Source organism: Brachyhypopomus gauderio, unplaced genomic scaffold (genome assembly GCF_052324685.1).
Source record: "Brachyhypopomus gauderio isolate BG-103 unplaced genomic scaffold, BGAUD_0.2 sc47, whole genome shotgun sequence".
NCBI classification, from domain to species: domain Eukaryota; kingdom Metazoa; phylum Chordata; class Actinopteri; order Gymnotiformes; family Hypopomidae; genus Brachyhypopomus; species Brachyhypopomus gauderio.
The window spans coordinates 439,897-460,853 of NW_027506873.1; the positions used below are offsets into that span (position 1 = coordinate 439,897).

The 20,957-nt window shown below is 41.1% G+C and overlaps 1 long non-coding RNA gene across 3 annotated transcripts; it reads left to right on the forward strand.

The window, feature by feature from the left end:
- Window positions 1–9,414: 9,414 nt before the first annotated feature.
- LOC143487556 (uncharacterized) lies at window positions 9,415–20,749 on the forward strand. Of its 3 annotated transcripts, none has more exons than XR_013124292.1 (6): window positions 9,415–9,553; window positions 10,439–10,529; window positions 13,013–13,071; window positions 13,562–14,340; window positions 14,453–14,563; window positions 20,271–20,749. It is a non-coding gene; the product is annotated as an uncharacterized LOC143487556 (long non-coding RNA). The 3 variants fall into 3 exon arrangements; XR_013124294.1 differs by lacking the exon at window positions 20,271–20,749 and adding an exon at window positions 16,012–16,966; XR_013124293.1 differs by lacking the exon at window positions 13,013–13,071.
- Window positions 20,750–20,957: the final 208 nt, after the last annotated feature.

The window sequence follows — 20,957 nt, forward strand, 5'->3', positions numbered from 1 at the left end:
GGCAGGTGCTTCAAGAACTGGTTGAGCCTGCACTGAGCCCATTCTTTGGAACTAGAAAATAAATTGAATTGAATCCCCCTGTGAGAATGAGTATGTGTATTCCCCTTAGTCCACCTCCGCTTAGAAGGGAAACCACTTCTGAAGCCAGAGATGCTGCTTGGTCAAGGTCTCAGCCATTTGCCCACCTTACACTGACACCCCTTGGGCATCAGTGATGACATAGCAATCCGTAACCATGGATCATTGTACGACAACCCACAGCTGAGGCGTCAGTGTACCCAGAGATTTGACTGCTGTGATGTAAATCTTCCTGCTGCTCTCTTCCTTCTTACAGACAGAACATGTATTAGAGTTATTTCAATCTGGATTTAGACCCCATCACAGCACTGAAACGGCACTGACTAAAGTACTGAACGATCTCTTAATATCCTCTGATTAAGGACACATTTCTTTTCTCATACTGCTAGACCTCAGTGCTGCTTTTGACACCATTGATCATAATATTCTACTTAAGTTCTTTGTCTTGATGCTTTGAGGTCTTTCTTGGTCTACCAGTATGCTTGGCTTTAACAACCATTCCATGATGTTTGTATTTGGTTCATATCTTGGATACAGCGGACTGAACAGCCCACATCTTTAGCAACCATGCGTGAAGAGTTACCTTCTTGAAGAAGTTTCACAATCCTCTCTTTTGTTTCTCTTGTTGGAGTCGTGGTTCTTGCCACTCCACTTCATCCAGCAGCCCTCCAAGGTGTCATGACTGCAGGTGTTTTACCTGCAGACTAACGAGCAGATCTAATCTGAGGCAGGTGTCCATTTAGGGAAAGGAAATTGACTGGGTGTGTCCTTATTTTCTACCTCCAATTTGAGTGATTCCATACTTTTTCCCTGTGCTTGCTCAATAAAAGTAACATTTACTTTGTTTCCACAATGTTTTTTTTCCTTTTAGTGTTTCTGAAAGCCAACAAGTTGCACTTTGGAATGACCTCATTATTGCATGTTTTTGATCTGAGTTTGTTCTACAGAATAAAATGTCTGAATGAGTGCTCATCCCAGACTGGTGATTCCATACTTTTTGCCAGGGGTTGTGTATATGTATGTGTGTGTGTGTATATACATAAGTATATGTGTACATAAGTATATGTACAGTATATGTATACATTTGTATATATAAGTATATGTATATGTATACATGTATATTAGGGCTGGGTATTGATTCAAATTCCAAGAATCTATCCGATTCCGAAGATTAAGAATTGATTTATTTCGATTTAATGCGATTTAATCGATTCAATCCGATTCAATCCAATTCGGGGTTTAGTGTTATTAAAAATGTATTTGAGCTGTTTCCTGACTGTGTACAGAAGCAACATGTTAAAACTAGTTTTATATCGATATTAATCAGCAAATAGTTACTGGTAGTTGGTAGTTACTGATGGCTGGAAGACTGGTGAAAAGGGTCATCATAAATCTACCTTCAAGAAAGGTAATCCAGGACAATAAACAGAGGACATCTTTGAGGTGTCTATATCTGCAACAGTGGACTCCTACTGGGACACTAACCAGTGCATTATTATTATGATTGAAATAATTAAGAATTCACCCAAAAGCTGTTGCTACCAAATGCATTTTTATTTTAAAAGTGCTCACACTTAATAAACTGAAAGTATAAAATGTATACATGTATTTTTCTTTAAAGTGCGAATATAAGAACAGAACTGTCACGTTACAGTCCCCGACCCCTCCCTTTTGGGCGTGTGTTTACGTCGTCTGCGTCTAGTCGTCTGCGTCTAGTCGTCTGCGTCTGTGTATCTCCGTGGGTGCGGGGGTGTTTTGTGATAATCCGTCTCACCTGTGGCTCGCCTCGTCATCACGTGGGGTTGATGTGGTTTGTCTACTTAATGTGCGTTCGCGCAGCGTCCTGTGCTCGTCGATGTTTGAGTCACACATGTTCTGTGTTAACGTGTTTTATGTGCGCTGTCTGCGCTTCGGTAAATGTAATAAACGTAATGATTTGGAAAGTGCAAAGGATTCTGTCTTGCGCCCAGTTCTTTTTTAAACTGTAAAAACACTGGGTAAACTGTCAGTGACATGGACTAACTATAAATAGTCACTGACACTGGATAAACTGTCCTTCTGTTTTTAGATTTCTGATTTGACTATCGTCGTTACCGGCACTGTCCGACGCCATGTTGTTTTACAGTTAGTTAGACCGAGCACGCCTGCGTGAATTCAGGAATTCAGTGACGAGGCGGGGGTAAAAGTTCACTGGGGGAAATGTAAAAAAAATCGATCTTTGGACGTACGAATCGATTCTGAATCGGAAAATCGATTTTTTCAACACAGGCCTAATGTATATGTGTACTATACATAGCTATACATAAGTATATGTATATGTATACATAATTATAAGTATATGTATGCATAAGTATATGTACAGGGGGTCCTTGGGTTATGTCGGTCCTGAGTTATAATGTTTCGTGGTTATGACACACCTCCTATTTACTGTATAAAGCCTTGTTTCGACTTACATGGTTTTACGTCTTAAACTGTCGTAACGCGAACTTGTGTTTGGTGTGCACGGCGGAAGAATACATGGTTACGTGGGGACCGAGGTGTTTTTTGATAATTACTGTGTTAGGATAGGTGTTAGGAGGATAGGATAAGTGCTTACAGTATGTTATTTACGTATAGTAGCCTATGTATGTGTGTTCCGACTTACACCAAAAATTGGTTTACGACGCGATGTAGGAACGGATCAACGTCGTAAGTCGAGGACCCCCTGTATATTCAATTGTATATATTAATATATATATATATATGTGAATGGGCAGTCATGGCCTAGTGGTTAGGGAACTGGTCTTGTGACCGGAGGGTCGTGGGTTTGATTCCCAGACCTGAGGGCATGACTGAGGTGCCCCTGAGCAAGGCCCTTAACCCTCAATTGCTCACTTGTATAAAAATGAGATAAAAAATGTAAGTTGCTTTGGATAAGGGCGTCTGCCAAATGCCATAAATGTAAATGTAAATACAAGTATATACTGTATGCATATATAAGTATATATATAGAAATACGTGCAACCTTACATATGTTTCAGCTGAGCCCTGCTGGCAAAAGCCTTTGGTCATTGTAACAGCTATAAAGCTGTAGACATCTGTCAGGTTACAGGGAGCAAAACAATTCTGAACACATTTTGAAACAAACAGCCTGACATATGTCTTCATAGTAAGGAAGATTTTATTTTAATTTGAAAGGGCAAACTCTCCTAATGCCCACGCCTGCTTGAGGCTTCATTTATTTATTCATCAGGCCCAAGTTCCATGTTCCTTTCATGCGAGGGATGTAATGATGCAGGTCAGATGAAGATGAAGAGGTTAAAGATGCAGTTAAGAATGATAAAGCCCTCTCTTCATGAGCTTCACTCATACGTGTCATCGCCCACCTCTTGGAGAAGATAAATCAGATATTTCTGCCCTGGCTGCTGCTTAATTATGCCGTGCTCCACATTCTATGCCTTTTCTGCAATTCATCATTTGCTGTCCTGTCTTTCCAAAACATTCACGCTCCTGCAAAGAGGTGCAACACAGAGTCCTCTTGACACCTGCTCTGCTCAAATGTTTCAGCGACGATCAAAATGCTGTTACTGGAGAGTGAACTTCCTCTGCCCCGCTCACATAGAAGGTGCTGACTGCAGTCTTGCACTGCTGTCTGACTGCCCAGGGCGAGAGCGCACACACACTCATCAACCCACGGCACAAACCAAAAACAGCACACGAGGGCCGAGCAATCACCCACCAACTCGCAAACCACGATGGCGGATGACTGCAATGACTTCACGGTGTAATCAGAATATCTGGCTGCCAGAAAACAGGTCTCTTTTACTCATCTTTTAAAGATGATGGGAAGATGTAGCTTTAATTTAAAGTACTTAAATTATCATTATTAATTTATTATTATCATTAGAATTGCTTTTGGCATCATTAAGCTTTCAGCTGGAATTTATGCCTCTTCTTTTTGTTCTCTTAACCAGGATAGTCACTGGAAAAAGGACAGTAACAATTTCAAACCCCCTTTTGACACTTTTTTCACTAATTGGTTAAAAAAGATTCCATGCTGAGACATGGTGCAAGGCACTATGTTGCTTCAGAAGATGGAAAGTGAAATGAAAGTCTGGCTTGGCTGCATGACTTGGGGAATTCCTCTCGAAGGGCTTGGAATCTTGTATGGGCCAGATGGAAAAATAATCCACCAGACAAAAGTGTTTTGGAGTCTTTTGAGGTGGTAATACATTGTGTCCAGCTCTTTATCTGAGCCCAGAGGAGCGGTGATGGCCTTTGGCTCCCTGTTGAAAGTGGGAGAGAAACTGAGGTTAATGGACTCATGATCAGGATAGCACTGAGGGTCTCCAGGGACCAGATATCATATGACATTTCTACACCAAACAAACAGGGTGAAAAACAAGACAATAATAAAGTGGATATGTGTTACGCAGACATACAAGATCAGATACAGGACAAGTACATTAACAGAAATGTGTGTAGCTTTTCATTAATACCATAAACATATCAACAGTGTTTTGTGTTTTTTGTAAGCACACAAATTACAAATTACCTTACAGAAAGACTCATACTGGTTTTAACATACAGACCTAATTGCGCCACGCTGGAGGTGCTGCTGGGTGCGTTTTGCCTGGTGTCCACAGGACATTAAAGGAAGGAGAGATTCATCTTTGTGTACGTGCCTCACACCAGTACGTGCCTCACACCAGTACGTGCCTCCAGGAACTAGAAGTGGTTCTAGTTCCTGGAAACCGCCCTGCAGCTCTGGCTGTGGCCCAATATGTGTACATACATGCAAAATTTCAATAATCCTGGAATTTGGAGACGCTAATATTAAGATATTGATACTGGTCCACCTTTCTATGTATTTCACTGTGATGATGTTACGCATCAATGCTGCACATGGAGGTTAGTGAACAAATGAAGTGAACTTGCTTCTAACCACATTTCATTCTGGAGTGAAGGTCTTGGTTTAGGATGAAGGGTTTTTGAAAGCTTGACTTGCGGTAATATCCTCCATTCTGCATGTGTTAGCAATGGCGCATTTCTAAGTGAAGTTTAACTACACCGGTAACTGTGAGCATTTACATCAAACGTTACCACATCTGTATCTATTGCAGTTTCCAAAGCCTATATGTTCACTACTGCAGCAGGCCTGAATTTATTTGTAGTTTCATTTCATCTTGCACATAACATCAAGTTATAAAACTTGTATTAGCCTATACAAGAGCACAATATCTGTCAGCATGGCTGAAGAACCCACAATGAGTAAGGGACCACAGCAGGAAGAGTAGTTGAGACGAGATTATATGCCAGTGAAATCTATACGATTCACATTTGACTCCTTGGACTGAAGTGACTCCAGGCAAATGGAGCAGGACAGAGTTAACAGCTGCAGTGGGTGAGTTTGAAAGACATCCCCTCCGAGACGAGACAGAAACCTATGCATTTGACAGGGTTCAAAAACCTAAGATTCAAATAGAAAGAATCATGAAAGGTCCTATGTAAGGCCCCATGTAAAGCCCTATATAAGGCAGTCCCACCAGGATTTCGAGGGCCTTTTTTGTGATTGTTGCGGGCTAAAATGTTTGATGTTGCGGAGTTAAAAAAAAAAATTGCGATGCAAGTTGCAGTGTGTTTTTGCATTTTTGTGATTAAATTGCAATAGGGAGTAAATGTTGTATGGTTTCCTCTATTTAGTAGTCCGTTCAAATGATCTATTTACCTATTTATTTCAGAGTTGCCAACTTTTCAAGATCACTTGGAGTGAGATTTGAACCTGGAGGAGGTGGCAAGTGTAAATTGTTGACGCGGTGGTGGTGGGGGGGGGGGGGGGGGGGGGGGTGTAAAATGGACACAAATTAAGTGTTATATTGCGATCAATCGATCGCCAGTGGTTGGCGCCAGAGCGAACTAGTAGCTCAGTGAATCATAGATGTGGATCAGAGATAAATAAACTAGATTTTTCGAGAAGGGTATTACTGCAGGCTGGAAAACCTCCAAATGGGAGTGGCATAACTCCAAATGGGTGTGGCATAACTCCAAATGGGAGGGACAACTCTCTAGAAGGCAGGGCGGAACTCGGAGAACTTTGAGAAGTTTGGTGGGTTTTCCGGGACATAGGAATGTGTAAACATGCTGTATTAATGAAACCACAGTTATCCTGATGATACAATAAAACGATTCTTCACTTTTATATTGAGTTAATTCAACACATAGCCCTGCTTTACAGATCGCGATGTCCATTTTACTTACTAAACGCGTCTAATAGTTCGTGGGTTATATCCTGGTTTAATCCGCATCGTAATCAGTACTCTGTTTAGATTTCACGTTAACTGTTTACATGTTTAGTTTTCGACTAAACTTTAAATTTAATTCCTCATCAAATCCGTCAGCACCGCCGGCGGTGGGGGCCGTCTTCGGGAGGAAGGCAGAATACTAATTTTAAATTCATTTTAATTAATTCAGCTCGTGATCAATGGGTATGCATCAGAAACCAATGATTTATATCATTTATGGACATTAGTCAACAAACGCATTGTCATCAACTTTTTGTATAACAAGAACATTTTATTGAGAAATGGTTCTTTATGTCACCCTACCTCTTTCTTCATTGTGCAGACTAGAGACGGTTGTGCCATGCAAGGAGGGACTTATTCTGCAAGGCTGTGTAGTCATTCCCTCTGGAATGTTCTCTCCCATCTCTTTTCATAAATGAACATTTATGGTTTGCATTTAATTTGAATGCAAGGTCCCATTAAGTTTTTGGTTTTACACAAGAACGAACAATTACTATGTGCATGTAGGCATTCTGCATTTGCTGTGCATAACACTATTACTTACATTTAAAATCAAACATTTCATAGCATCAAGAAAATAGGTACACCATTTAAATGTATTTATATTTAATAGTATTGTACGGTTCGCTAAAGCAAAGACATAGGTTTTTTTTCTAAATGCTATCCTGATTTAAGTAACTAACTATAGCACAAAAAAAATGAACAACGGATCTAAGAGAAGGCCACGCCCATTTGGAGTTAAGGTCGACCTGTTTGGAGTTTAGTCCCTCCTATTTGGAGCTGATCCAGCCTGCAGGAATACGTACTTGCGTATTCCTGCAGGCTGGATCAGCTCCAAATAGGAGTTTAGTCCCTCCTATTTGGAGCTGATCCAGCCTGCAGGAATACGTACTTGCGTATTCCTGCAGGCTGGATCAGCTCCAAATAGGAGGGACTAAACTCCAAACAGGTCGACCTTAACTCCAAATGGGCGTGGCCTTCTCTTAGATCCGTTGTTCATTTTTTTTGTGCTATAGTTAGTTACTTAAATCAGGATAGCATTTAGAAAAAAAACCTATGTCTTTGCTTTAGCGAACCGTACAATACTATTAAATATAAATACATTTAAATGGTGTACCTATTTTCTTGATGCTATGAAATGTTTGATTTTAAATGTAAGTAATAGTGTTATGCACAGCAAATGCAGAATGCCTACATGCACATAGTAATTGTTCGTTCTTGTGTAAAACCAAAAACTTAATGGGACCTTGCATTCAAATTAAATGCAAACCATAAATGTTCATTTATGAAAAGAGATGGGAGAGAACATTCCAGAGGGAATGACTACACAGCCTTGCAGAATAAGTCCCTCCTTGCATGGCACAACCGTCTCTAGTCTGCACAATGAAGAAAGAGGTAGGGTGACATAAAGAACCATTTCTCAATAAAATGTTCTTGTTATACAAAAAGTTGATGACAATGCGTTTGTTGACTAATGTCCATAAATGATATAAATCATTGGTTTCTGATGCATACCCATTGATCACGAGCTGAATTAATTAAAATGAATTTAAAATTAGTATTCTGCCTTCCTCCCGAAGACGGCCCCCACCGCCGGCGGTGCTGACGGATTTGATGAGGAATTAAATTTAAAGTTTAGTCGAAAACTAAACATGTAAACAGTTAACGTGAAATCTAAACAGAGTACTGATTACGATGCGGATTAAACCAGGATATAACCCACGAACTATTAGACGCGTTTAGTAAGTAAAATGGACATCGCGATCTGTAAAGCAGGGCTATGTGTTGAATTAACTCAATATAAAAGTGAAGAATCGTTTTATTGTATCATCAGGATAACTGTGGTTTCATTAATACAGCATGTTTACACATTCCTATGTCCCGGAAAACCCACCAAACTTCTCAAAGTTCTCCGAGTTCCGCCCTGCCTTCTAGAGAGTTGTCCCTCCCATTTGGAGTTATGCCACACCCATTTGGAGTTATGCCACTCCCATTTGGAGGTTTTCCAGCCTGCAGTAATACCCTTCTCGGAATACGTACTTGGTTATTTACCCATGTATTTATTGTACATTTGTTTATTTGGATCTCCCTATGGGTATTATGCTTCTTATCCTGTGTTTTACCCCTGGTTTTAACACTTCAAGCAATGATTTTATTCTCTTACTCTATGTGGTATGAATAGTTTGGGCAGGAATGATCCCTCTCAAGTTTTGTATGCCCCGCCCCCTGAAACACAGGTGTTGGGACAGAGAATGCACAATGATCCCTCGAAGTGCAACAGCTCGGTGGCAGAAATGGACTTTCCGTCTCTTAAAAGACTATGAAAAATCACTTGGAGTGGATGGGCTGGTGCTAGAAATGTTAAACTTGTTGGAAATACATGTATGAACCCATCGTTGTGAAACAATAAAACACTGAAAACAAAAAAAAACAGTTTACCCCCGCTTTCATGTAGTGTACCGCGATACTGCTTTTCCAGATCTTTTGCTGTTATTTTCGTCGGCAAGTGTGAAACGTTCGCCCCGTTCGTGCTGCTTTCAGTCTGCTCCTCTTGAACGTATACACGGAAGTAAGGTGGAAGTTTGTCGACGTCACATCAAGACGACATCAGTGATTGGTCAAATTTGCTGGTGGGTCACTCTGTTTCTAGAGCTGCTCTGTTGTTAAACCTGGGGCGTTGCACATGCATGAGTCACTTCTACTGCAGAGAGAGAGAGAGAGAGAGAGAGAGAGAGAGGGAGGGAGAGAGACAGGGGGGATCGAAGGGTTCGTTCAACCCCCCCCTCCCCCTCGTCGCCCCCCGCGCCCGCCCCCGCCCCCGTACACACATGCCCCTCGAGATAGGTAGGCTATTCAATGAATGAATTGGTAATCTCCGGTGAATATACATCAAATCTTAATTTACAATATCACATCCAAACTAATAAAAAAAGACAAGTAGACTCAGAGAAGTGAGGAGTAAGAAAAATGGTTAATGTTTCTCTTTACACATTTTGTTCAGACTGTTTTACACCAATCCAGTAGGTGGCAGTAATTCCCCCATTTCTGTTGTTAGCTAATGGAAAGAATAAGAATCAGGGGATTAAGTTACTTGAGAAAAGGTGTAAAAAAGAAGACAAGGAGCAAAAACGGAAGAAATTGGCGGCAACATTGTCCCAAAACATTGGTGACTTGTTCAAAAAGGCCCAAAATCGGTAAGCTGCTGAGTGCAGGGCTTCTACTTCTTAACAACTCCCCTGCGTTAACAGTGCCGGGCTAGACTTAGCCCAATAGTATATTGTACATGTAACACCGGATTATTAGTGTTATTATTCAGATAACTCCAAAGTCTGGATTATAGTTGATTTTTAAGAAAGGTTAAGTGACAATAACATTCAGTCACTTTGCAATGCTGATGATCAAGTTAGGGTGTATTTTACTGTCAATATGCCTGTTGCTCCTAAGGCCATAGTAAATAAAATACAGTATAGAGGTGTAAAAAAGGGGTTAAATATGGAAATGTTAGCTCTTTTCTGGCTCTACAGAGTACACAAACATTGAACTCAACAGTTAGCAGAGTATATTAAAATACTAAAATCTGAATATTTAAAAAACTATATTTTAAAATGGTCACTATCTTTTCCACACAGAGCCTGCAATGTCATGAACAACCTCTGAAATATTAGTGCCAGATTCATGCACTTCTACATTGCCACTAAAAAGACACACAAAGTTTGATGAAAATCTGTGTCGGTTGGGTTCCAAAGTGTCAGATTTCCCGTAAAATGACCCTAAAGGAGAGGAAAAACAGACAGACAGTGAAGGCAAGACCCAATTAAAAAATAAAGAAAAAGAAGGCGATATACATAAGATGGAGAGGACAAATAGACAGACAATGAAGAAAAGCAACAGAGACAGACAGCAACAGAGATACAGAAGAGGGAGAGCAACAACAGACCTAGGTGAGCAACAGAGAGAGACAATGAAGTCCCAGCACAGTTGTAGGAAGATTTGAATAAGATGGAACACTTCAGTTTTTAAGTTTAAGTTTTAATGACCATGTACCTCATGAAGTAATTTTTATCTATTTATGTCAACAGTAGAGAGATAGGCAATAAAGGACAGCAACATCAGAGACAGACAATGGAGGGCAGCCACAGAGACAGTGGAACAAAGCAACAGACAACTGAGGTGAGCAACAGAGACAGACAATGAAGTCACATCACAGATGTAGGAAGTTTGAGTAACACATTTATATCAAATGTATGTTAACAGATGTGGAGCAACAGACGAACAAATAAGGACAGCAACACCAGACTCACAACAAACTTATAATGAATAAAATAATTCTAAATTAAAAGGTTTGATGTGTGCTCGTGTATTTAGGGGGCATTAGAGTAGAGAGCTAAATGAAATCCACATGAAGACCCCCCCCCCCCCATCACAACGCTGGATACGGGCCTGAGAGAGATGATGGTTAGTGGAGTCAGCAGGCATGCAGGTATAGACTGATGTGACTGAACAGATGGGTGAACAAATCAAGCAGCTCTGTTGCTATAGAAACAGTATATAAGCTCTGGATAATTTTGCATGCTCTTCTCATGCAGTGAGGACTGAAACACCAGGAGAAAACTCCAGTGGCATAACATGTATTGAGTCATGTTTGGAATTCCCAAGTCTTTCAGCTTTCTCTAGAGCTCTGACCAATGGCTTTCTTCTCCCATGGCCATTGAATCATTTATTTGACATGTCTTCACATGAAACAATTAGTAACTAGAATACTAGTATCCAACAGCAGACCTCCATTCATCTGTCAATAAGTAGCTGTTTAAAATCTCTATAATGTCAGGCTAATTGTGTGACTATTATAGAAAACTTGGTGATGCATTTGTTAAAAGAAATGTAATATGACATGTAAAAATATCACCTCACCACTAGCTCAGACCTGTGAGAACATGCCATCTTTCAGTTATTCAGGTCCGAGTGATGCAGGCCATTTCTTTTCATTTACAAAGGCCTTTCTCTGTGTGCTTTCATCTCAAAGTTCACTGCTTGTCATCAAAACCAAATTACCAGAATACCCCCAAGTCAACCTAAAATGTCAGAGTGAAAGGTTGTCTTATTCAGTAATCTATACCGTTTTTACTACTAAATGCTACGCCAGCAAGCGGAAGCAAGGAACATATTAAATCTCCTCTAACCATTTCTGCAGCTGGTGAGTAGAATATAAGAGAGGCTGCACTTTGATCCCTCTGACCTATTAAACAAGCCCATCAGATCAAATGGCAAATAACTCGGAATTACTCTGCGTGAATCAGCACTTCCGACCACACGTCTCTGATGGAGTGCCGCAGTTGAAAGGACCAGACAAACGGCGCTCAATCTCGCGGCCTATTCAATGGGCTCTATCACAGGCGCTCAAGCTGTTCCCAGAAATGTTTTGGACTCGTCCAAACCGAAGGTCCAAAAAAAGAACAGCTCTCACGTGTCACATGAAGAGGCTGTTTCATAGTCGAAAAATACACGAATAATTAAATGAATAAATTACCAAAGCTGTCTCCAAACTGGCAGCAGACATCTACAAAAAAAAAACCCTGAACTCTACTGCCATCAAGTGGTGTTTATTAAAGTCAGTAATTGATCTCAGAAGCAAAAATGGGAGAAGAGAGCTACATAAAAACGTACTAGAGTAAACAGCTGGAGTAGCTCGTCGTCTTGGCTTTTGGCTACAGATGACCTGACGCTGAGGGCCAGGTGCTTGACATTAAACAGAGGTCTAAACATAAAGAAACCTCCGCACCCCACAAATATTAACAACGCGTCAGAGAAGCGATACTTTATTGTAGCGATACCAAAAATAGCTATGCGCAAAGAGTACCGTAGTCGCAGTCTTCATTCTCTATCATTTTTGCAAAATGGTTATATAATGAAATCATATGGGCAAAAAATGAATTTTCTGTTATTATAAAGCAAGAAACAAAGCAAGCCCTGTGTTAGACAACCTGACAGCAGCACGATCACGTAGTGAGCCGTTACTACAGCACTTCTGTCTAAATTAATAGCTCGTTATTTAAACACGCTCAGCTCCGAATAACAAACTGTTTTGAATAAACGTTACGTCTCCTGTAATGCCAGCAAGTATAAATATACAAATGGATTATGAAGCAGGAACGCACCCAGTCATGTCTGAATCAAAAATTATTAATCTGGCCTGTTTTATTGGGTTAAAATCCTACCAGCTAATGTTAACACAGCTTAACACTCAGTTCTAGCAGTGAGTTAGGCAGCAAGTCGGCGATTCAGTTACCGGGTTAATAGCCTGCTAACCTAGATAGCAAGTTAACTACATCCTTGAAGTTAATGAGCGATTAGCTAGCTAGCTAAGCTATGTAGCCTGTTAACTGCCAAACCACGAAGTTAACTAGATAGCCAGTTAACTGTCTAACCATGTCGCTAGCTTACCTACTCTATAACCCCTGGTAAAAACTATGGAGTAATCGCCCTCAGAGGATGTTCATTCAGTTGTTTAATTTTGTAGAAAAAAGCAGATCACAGACATGACACAAAGCTAAAGTAGTTTCAAATGGCAACTTTCTGGCTTTTCTGATAAGCTTGCCTTCACATTATCTGTGGGCCCTTCTTGCATGGTATTCATTTGTAATATTTTCTCTCAGGAAAATGTACCGGGTTGAGTCTGGGTTGAGATAGACTGGGTACCATCTCCATTGACCAGGTATTTTTGGTTTTGTTGCAGCTTAATTGGCCATTTTTGAGTTTTACTCACTGTGATGAGGCATTCACAAATGAGATAACTATGGTTTGTTTGAATTGGAATGCATCAGGGCTGCAATGATTAGTTGACATAACTGAAATTTCGACTTGACTTTGTCAGTGGTGAATAAAAGTGCATTTAAATCCCAAGTGTAGCTGTTCCTATTGTTCTGAAGCGAGAGAGCTTATATGTTAAGTTAAGGCACAGAGGGGTCAACAGAGTGATACTGACAGGTGTAGCCTACAAACTTCAGCTGTTGAGCCAAAACATGCACTGAAACCACAGCCACATCTATAGGAAGCAGAGATGAGGGGCATCACAAGTAATCTGTGAATAATCAAAAACATAATCAGATTAGTTGCATACGAAATAGTGTGAAATGATAGAATGTATGTTGTGTAGTAATTTTATGTAAATCAGTATCTAAATGCTTCTATGATTTCTTTCACAGATGCCCTGTGCTGTCATTGAGGATATACTCTTAGGGCGTACTCACACTAGGCACGGTTTGCTGGTTCCGTGCTGGGGCCCGGTTATCCCCCCTCCCCACTCCCCCTCTGGCCTGCACTCACACTGCCTTTATCAAACCGGCCTGAGCACGCTTCCGTCATCACAACGGCGCTTTATTTGGAAAAAAAGCGCGCTCGCACAACACTATGGAGTTCACGATTCTCTTTTTATTGTATTTTTGGAGTCGTTTTGGGAGTGCAGGAACACGGTGCAAGCACAGATTTATCGATCATTTAACACAACGATTGTCTGTTAATTGTGCTGCACGTGTTAGAAGATTTTTAGAAGACCACAACAATCGCTTTGACTGTTTAACTTGAGCGTCGCATCACTGACGTCATGTTTGAGTAACGGCAAAATGAACCAATCAGACGAGGCACCAAGCGGGCCCGGGCACAGATAGCGCTCACACTAGAAGCTAACCGTGCCCGAGTCCACATGAATCGTGCCCTGGCCCACCTCTTCAAGCGGGCCCAAGCACGGTTAACTGATCCGGGCCCGGACACGGTTGGAGCGATCACACTAGTCAAACGAACCGTGCCTCGGCAGGGAACCATGCCCGGGCCCGGATCACAGATCCTAGTGTGAGTACGCCCTTAGATGTAGTTCTGGAAGAGGGTGACCAAGCCTTTTTAAAGCTGTCACTGGTTTGTGGCCTCTTCCAGGACATTGTGGGACAAAAATCATTCCACGCCCGGGCACAATCTCAGTGGCTTGACAGTAAGTAGCATTATGAAGCATTATGATATTTCAGTACAGTTTTTGTACCATAAGAAAAGGGAGTGTTCTCACTGGTTGTAGTAATTATATTCCTTACATTTGAAACATACAGGTGTAGTGCCTTGGAGAAATCACAGTGCTGCATTCAAAGAAGAGTTTCACAGAATATATCAATTGGAATGCTGCCGGAACTGCCAAGAAACATATAAAGACTGCATACCAGGTATGTTTCCACCACAGGCTCCTCGTTGAGAAAAAGCAATGTCGTCCAGGTACTAGTGATGTGTCGGTCGCGAACGAACCGGTTCAAAGAGCCAGCTCTATTAAGTGAACGACAAGAGCTGATTCCCCTCTAAGACCGAACCGGTTCCCCCACCTCCAGCGCATCACTTCCAAAGGAAAGTCATGGATGTTCACGTCCCTCTGGATTAAAACGGCAGTGGAAAAACCAGGCTCTGGGTGACGAACAGCAGGAGCATGGCCAGATAACCCCAGGGACAATAGTGGCTAGGTCTGGCCATAGGGGAGAACAGTGTTAGGGAGGTGAGGTTCAGGCAAGAACACCTGTACAAATACCCTCAAAGCTGGCGGGAGTTTTGGCAGGAATGAATGCGAGACAGAGAGTGAGGTTAAATCACACGAGTTCAATTACTATATTTATCGTAATAGTGAAATGCTGGCCTCCGAGGATAACCTTTAGCCAATCAGATGACGCTCCAGTTTCAGTTGAGTGCATGCTTCCTGTTTACAGGATTAGAACAGAGTCAGCAGTTATGAAGCCCGCTTGATCATGCAAACATTTAAACATTTAGAGAACGACTGACAAAATGCAAGGGCACGGCAGGTCACATGACCTTGGCAAATATCTTTAGAGTGCAATTATATGGAAAAAACAACCACAACACTTCTGTGCCTATAAACAATGTGACAGGATGACACATAAATAACGACTGTGCATGACGCAGTCACTTTGAGCATTTGATCTCTTCCCAGAAACAGGATTAAGCTCATCGCGCAATATTGATGGAAGTTGTGCTCACAGTAAGCACGCCAGGCTGGCCTGAAACAGAGAAAGGCCTTCAGCTGGGTAGGACATTTAGCTGAAGTGCTTTTAGCCACAGTTGAAGTGAGTCACAGATCTGTGAGCACATATGTACTCATGCCCCATACTGTATCTGCATAAACTAACCTGCTACCTTATGAGAATCACCAACTTTTTCAAAATACTATGGGTCTCCGTTTCTATGTGCAATCCAGCTGTTGCTATGCAGATGTGTATCTATCCTCTAACCATTCATCCCATGGCAAACCACTCTCAAACCAGCAAGTTCAACACTCTCGGTCAGACCAGTTTCACATCTATGTGCATCCATTTTAAACATGAAGTTGAGTGATTGTCAATCGAAGTCACAGACATCTTGTTAGTGCTGTGCTGTGGTTGGAAGGTAGTTGATGAGCTATGTGCGTGAGCTACTCAGTACTGTGGATTGAGACTCAGAAAAGCCATAGGTCATTGGTCATGAGGAGCTTATTTCATTGGTAAAATCTGCTAAGCCCTCCACATGCATACTAGATGCCTTACCAACCCATATTCTGAAAGAATTACTGCACAGCAATGTAGAACCTTTGCTTACTCTTCTTTTTCTTCTTCTTTCGGCAATTCCTGTTTAGGGGTCGCCACAGTAGATCAAACTCCTCCATCTGGCCCTGTCCTGAGTGTCCTCCACTGACACACCAACCACTCTCATATCCTCTACCACTGCATCCATAAACCTCCTCTTAGTTCTACCTCTCCTCCTCTTGCCTGGAAGTTCCATCCTCAAGACCCTCCTACCAATATACCTCTCCTCTGTTGAGAATTATATTTTAATCCCATCATATTTTGTTAAATTACAAACAGCTTATCATAATCCATATATAATTTGACTAGTCTTAAAGTAATAATCAAATTTCTTACATTAATCACTTTATGTTTTGCTTACATTATATTATTAATCAAATTGTTTGTTATCATTCACAGACTAGAGGTGTCTGCATTTTTCTAAAAACAGGGTGTGTACGATGAGTCTGTGACCTTATTTGGTAAGGTCAGGAAGGAAGACCTCGCTTTCAAAATAAGAGAAACACCTGTATCTTTAACCTATAATAATAAGAGAGAGAAACAGCTGTATCTTTAACCTATAATAATAAGAGAGAGAAACAGCTGTATCTTTAACCTATAATAATAAGAGAGAGAAACACCTGTATGTTTAACCTATAATAAGAGAGAGAAATAGCTGTATGTTTAACCTATAATAATAAGAGAGAGAAACAGCTGTATGTTTAACCTATAATAATAAGAGAGAGAAACAGCTGTATGTTTAACCTATAATAATAAGAGAGAGAAACAGCTGTATGTTTAACCTATAATAATAAGAGAGAGAAACAGCTGTATGTTTAACCTATAATAATAAGAAACAGCTGTGTTTAACCTATAATAATAAGAGAGAAACAGCTGTATGTTTAACCTATAATAATAAGAGAGAGAAACAGCTGTATGTTTAACCTATAATAATAAGAGAGAGAAACAGCTGTATGTTTAACCTATAATAATAAGAGAGAGAAACAGCTGTATGTTTAACCTATAATAATAAGAGAGAGAAACAGCTGTATGTTTAACCTATAATAATAAGAGAGAGAAACAGCTGTATGTTTAACCTATAATAATAAGAGAGAGAAACAGCTGTATGTTTAACCTATAATAATACGAGAGAGAAACAGCTGTATCTTTAACCTATAATAATACGAGAGAGAAACAGCTGTATCTTTAACCTATAATAATAAGAGAGAGAAACAGCTGTATCTTTAACCTATAATAATAAGAGAGAGAAACAGCTGTATGTTTAACCTATAATAATAATAGAGAGAAACAGCTGTATGTTTAACCTATAATAATAAGAGAGAGAAACAGCTGTATGTTTAACCTATAATAATAAGAGAGAAACAGCTGTATTTTTAACCTATGGAATGTACGTGGAGGTCCTCTGTTCATCAGAGAGGGGGGCTCATACCCAGGCCACACTATATAGTACAGCAGGAAAGGGTCTCAGGTAGAGATCTGCACACAAGACTACAGGGTAGTGTAGTTAGGCTTTATGTGTACTCTCTCCAGAGCGCTCTGTATTCATATTTGTTTACTTTTAATAAAAGGTTAAAGACAAGACTGGTAATGTTTTCTCTTGCAATCAACGAACATGCTGCGCTAAGGTGAGAGAGGATGAAAGCGTAACTCCTCCCTCCTCTGTACACATCCAAATCATCTCAAACTCGCTTCTCTAACTTTATCTACAAAACATGCTACATGTGCTGATCCTCTAATAAACTCATTTCTGATCCTATCCTTCCTCGTCACTCCAAATGAGAATCTCAACATCTTCATCTTAGACACCTCCATCTCCCTCACCTGTCTCTTTGTCAGTGCCACTGTCTCCAGTCCATACAACATAGCAGGTCTCACTACTGTCCTATAGATCTTTCCTTTCATTCTAGCTGACACCCTTCTATCACAGATCACCCCAGACATTTTAAGCCATCCACACCATGCTGCCTGCACTCTCTTCTTTACCTCTCTTTCACTTCCTCTTTCATTTCAGGTTACTCTGTACCTTCGACCCTAAGTAGGTAAACTTGACAACCTTCACCAAATCAACTCCTTGTGACTGGACCTGTCCACCGTCTGCCCTCTCATTCACACACATGTACTCTGTTTTACTCCTGCTCACTTTCATTTCCCTGCTCTCCAAAGCATATCTCCATCTTTCCAAGCTCACCTCCACCTGCTCCTTACTCACTACAGTTCACAATGTCATCAGCAATCATCATAGTCCAAGGGGACTATGCCTAACCTCGTCCGTCAGTCTGTCCATGACAATTGCAAACAGGAAGGGACTCAGGGCTGATCCCTGATGTAGTCCTACTCCCTCTTTAAACCCGTCTGTCATTCCTACCGCACATCTCACTGCTGTCACACTGTTCTCATACATATCATGCACCACCCTCACATACTTTTCTGCTACTCCTGACTTTCTCATACAATACTACAGCTCCTGTCTCTGAACTCTATCATAAGCTTTCTCTAAGTCAACAAACACACAATGTAATTCCTCTGTCCTTCCCTATACTTCTCCCTTAACACTCTCAAAGCAAACATAGCATCTGTGGTGCACTTAGCTGGCATGAAACCATACTGCTGCTCACAGATCTCTACCTCTCATCTAAGCCTAGCTTCCACTACTCTTTCCCAGATTTAGTGGGTTAGTGCTGGTATGGTGACTATATATATATATATATATATATATATATATATATATATATATATATATGGTAACCAAAATTAAATCAATACTGAAAAGTGGCCACTCTATATACAACCAGCTTTGTTCACTCACACATCACATGCATCTTCTGCTGTCCATATTTTATTCAGAAGTGAACAATGATAATTGAACCATTGAACATAGAGATTCTAAACATAATACATGTCAGACATGACATTCAGACACTGTCAGATTCAGAGATTAAAAAAAGAAAAGATTTTAACTTGGAGGGGTGCGCCATTCCAGATGGCTCAGTCAAAACCATTACGTCTTAATGAACCAATAAATAACATTAGCGGCGAAAATTAGTGTAAAAAAAATACCAGGGTTCACATGTTTTTATTTTCTAACATGGGCTAATGACAAGAGTTTACAACAATCTTCAACCTTTTCAGCCCTGGTGCGAATGTTATCCTCACACGTCCCTGGATTCACTAGTTACAACTACAGACACTAGAAAAAATTTTTGTTTCTTATTTTATGTCACCGTTAACTACACCGGGTTCACGCGAACTTAATAGGCCTATCTATCTACCTATTTATTACAAGAGCTTGTGGCTCTGACAGTGTTCAACGCAAGCTGTAGCGAACGGCAGTAACTTTGTTTTACCGGAAAATATGAAAACGATTGAAACCATTAATAACCCAATTAAATCCACTGGTAAATGTACGATCTGATAAATGTAGTGTTAAATGTACGATCTAGTAGTGGTAATTGTACACTCTTCTGCCTTGTCCCTGGCGTAGATAGCACTAGGTCCTGCTTCACAACATGAATGACGAACGTTCGTATGATTGAACGCAACTTGGCCTCTATGATGGTTCTGGGCGGAAATTGCTGGCCGCAACTCTAGCTGCGGCATTGTACAAAATGCCGCAGGTAGAGTCCTAACCAAGGCTAGGAAATTAGATCATATTAGTCCCACTCTCGCCGCACTACACTGGCTGCCGATTAAATATCGCATTGAATTTAAAGTTCTCCTGTTAACCTATAAGGCATTAAATGGTCTTGCCCCACAATATCTGAGTGAACTCATTGATTACTACAACCCATCTCGCCCTTTGCGCTCCCAAAATGCTGGATTTCTCCTAGTTCCAAAAATTAGTAAAACTACAGCCGGAGGCAGAGCTTTCTCTTTTAAAGCCCCTCCATTATGGAATAGCCTTCCAGCTCCAATCCGAGATTCTGACACAGTTCCAATCTTTAAATCTAGACTTAAGACTCACCTGTTTAGTCAAGCCTTCAGCTAAAATTCCCCTTGTAAGGTGTAGGGGCTCGGGGGGCCCCCAGACGTTGAGATTTCTGGTGATCTGAGATGTTGATGCTGTCATCCAGCTGTGTCTTGGCATCACTCTTTTTGTGACTATGACTTGACTGGAAAGCAATGTCTCAGTGAGCCCTCATGACTGTGGTCACCTCTGAACACCTCCCTTTAGTTATGCTGCTATAGATTAGCCTGCCGGAGCCACATGCTCATCACTGGCACGTGAGCTACGTACATTTAAATCAATGGTGGTTTAAATTCATGTCCACTCAGTCTGTATTGTCTATCTTCTTGCATGGCTCTACCCAAGACTATTGGATACAGGCACCTGCAGGCACCTGGGGGATGGTCTGGCTGCTGGTGGATGTGCTGATGCCGGGGTTCACCTGGGGAGTAACACTGCAGTCGGAGCCTACAATACCAGCATCACTGCTCCGACACGGAATGAAAGCCTGGCATTCATCAACAGACATTTACAGTGACAATATCAAAACCCAGAACTTTCAATCCTACCTTTTACCTAGTCTGATTGTGTGAATTGTGTGTGACTTGTGTATTTGTGTGTTAATGGGCCGCCCAATGGAGGATGGGTTCCCTTTTGAGTCTTGGTTCTCCCGAGGTTTCTTCCTATTCCCCACCATCATTGGGAGTTTTTCCTCGCCACTGTCGCCTTTGGCTTGCTCATTAGGGTTCTGGACCTATAGTATTGTTAACCTTGTAAATCCTGTAAAGCTGCTTTGCGACAACTTGAGTTGTTAAAAGCGCTATACAAATAAACTTTGATTGATTGATTGAAATTGCCGATTTCGGAAGTGCTCTGTTTGTGTCAGGGCTGGCTCGGATGCCACGCCCTCTACCTCCGCACGAGTCAGTCTCAGACTAAATCGGCATAATCAGCAGTGATTCGTCTCAGCTGTTTTATAGGCTTCTTAAGGAAGCTTGTGGAGACGAATCACTGCTGAATCGTTTTGGTCTCTTGCCGTTGCGCTTTCAGCCC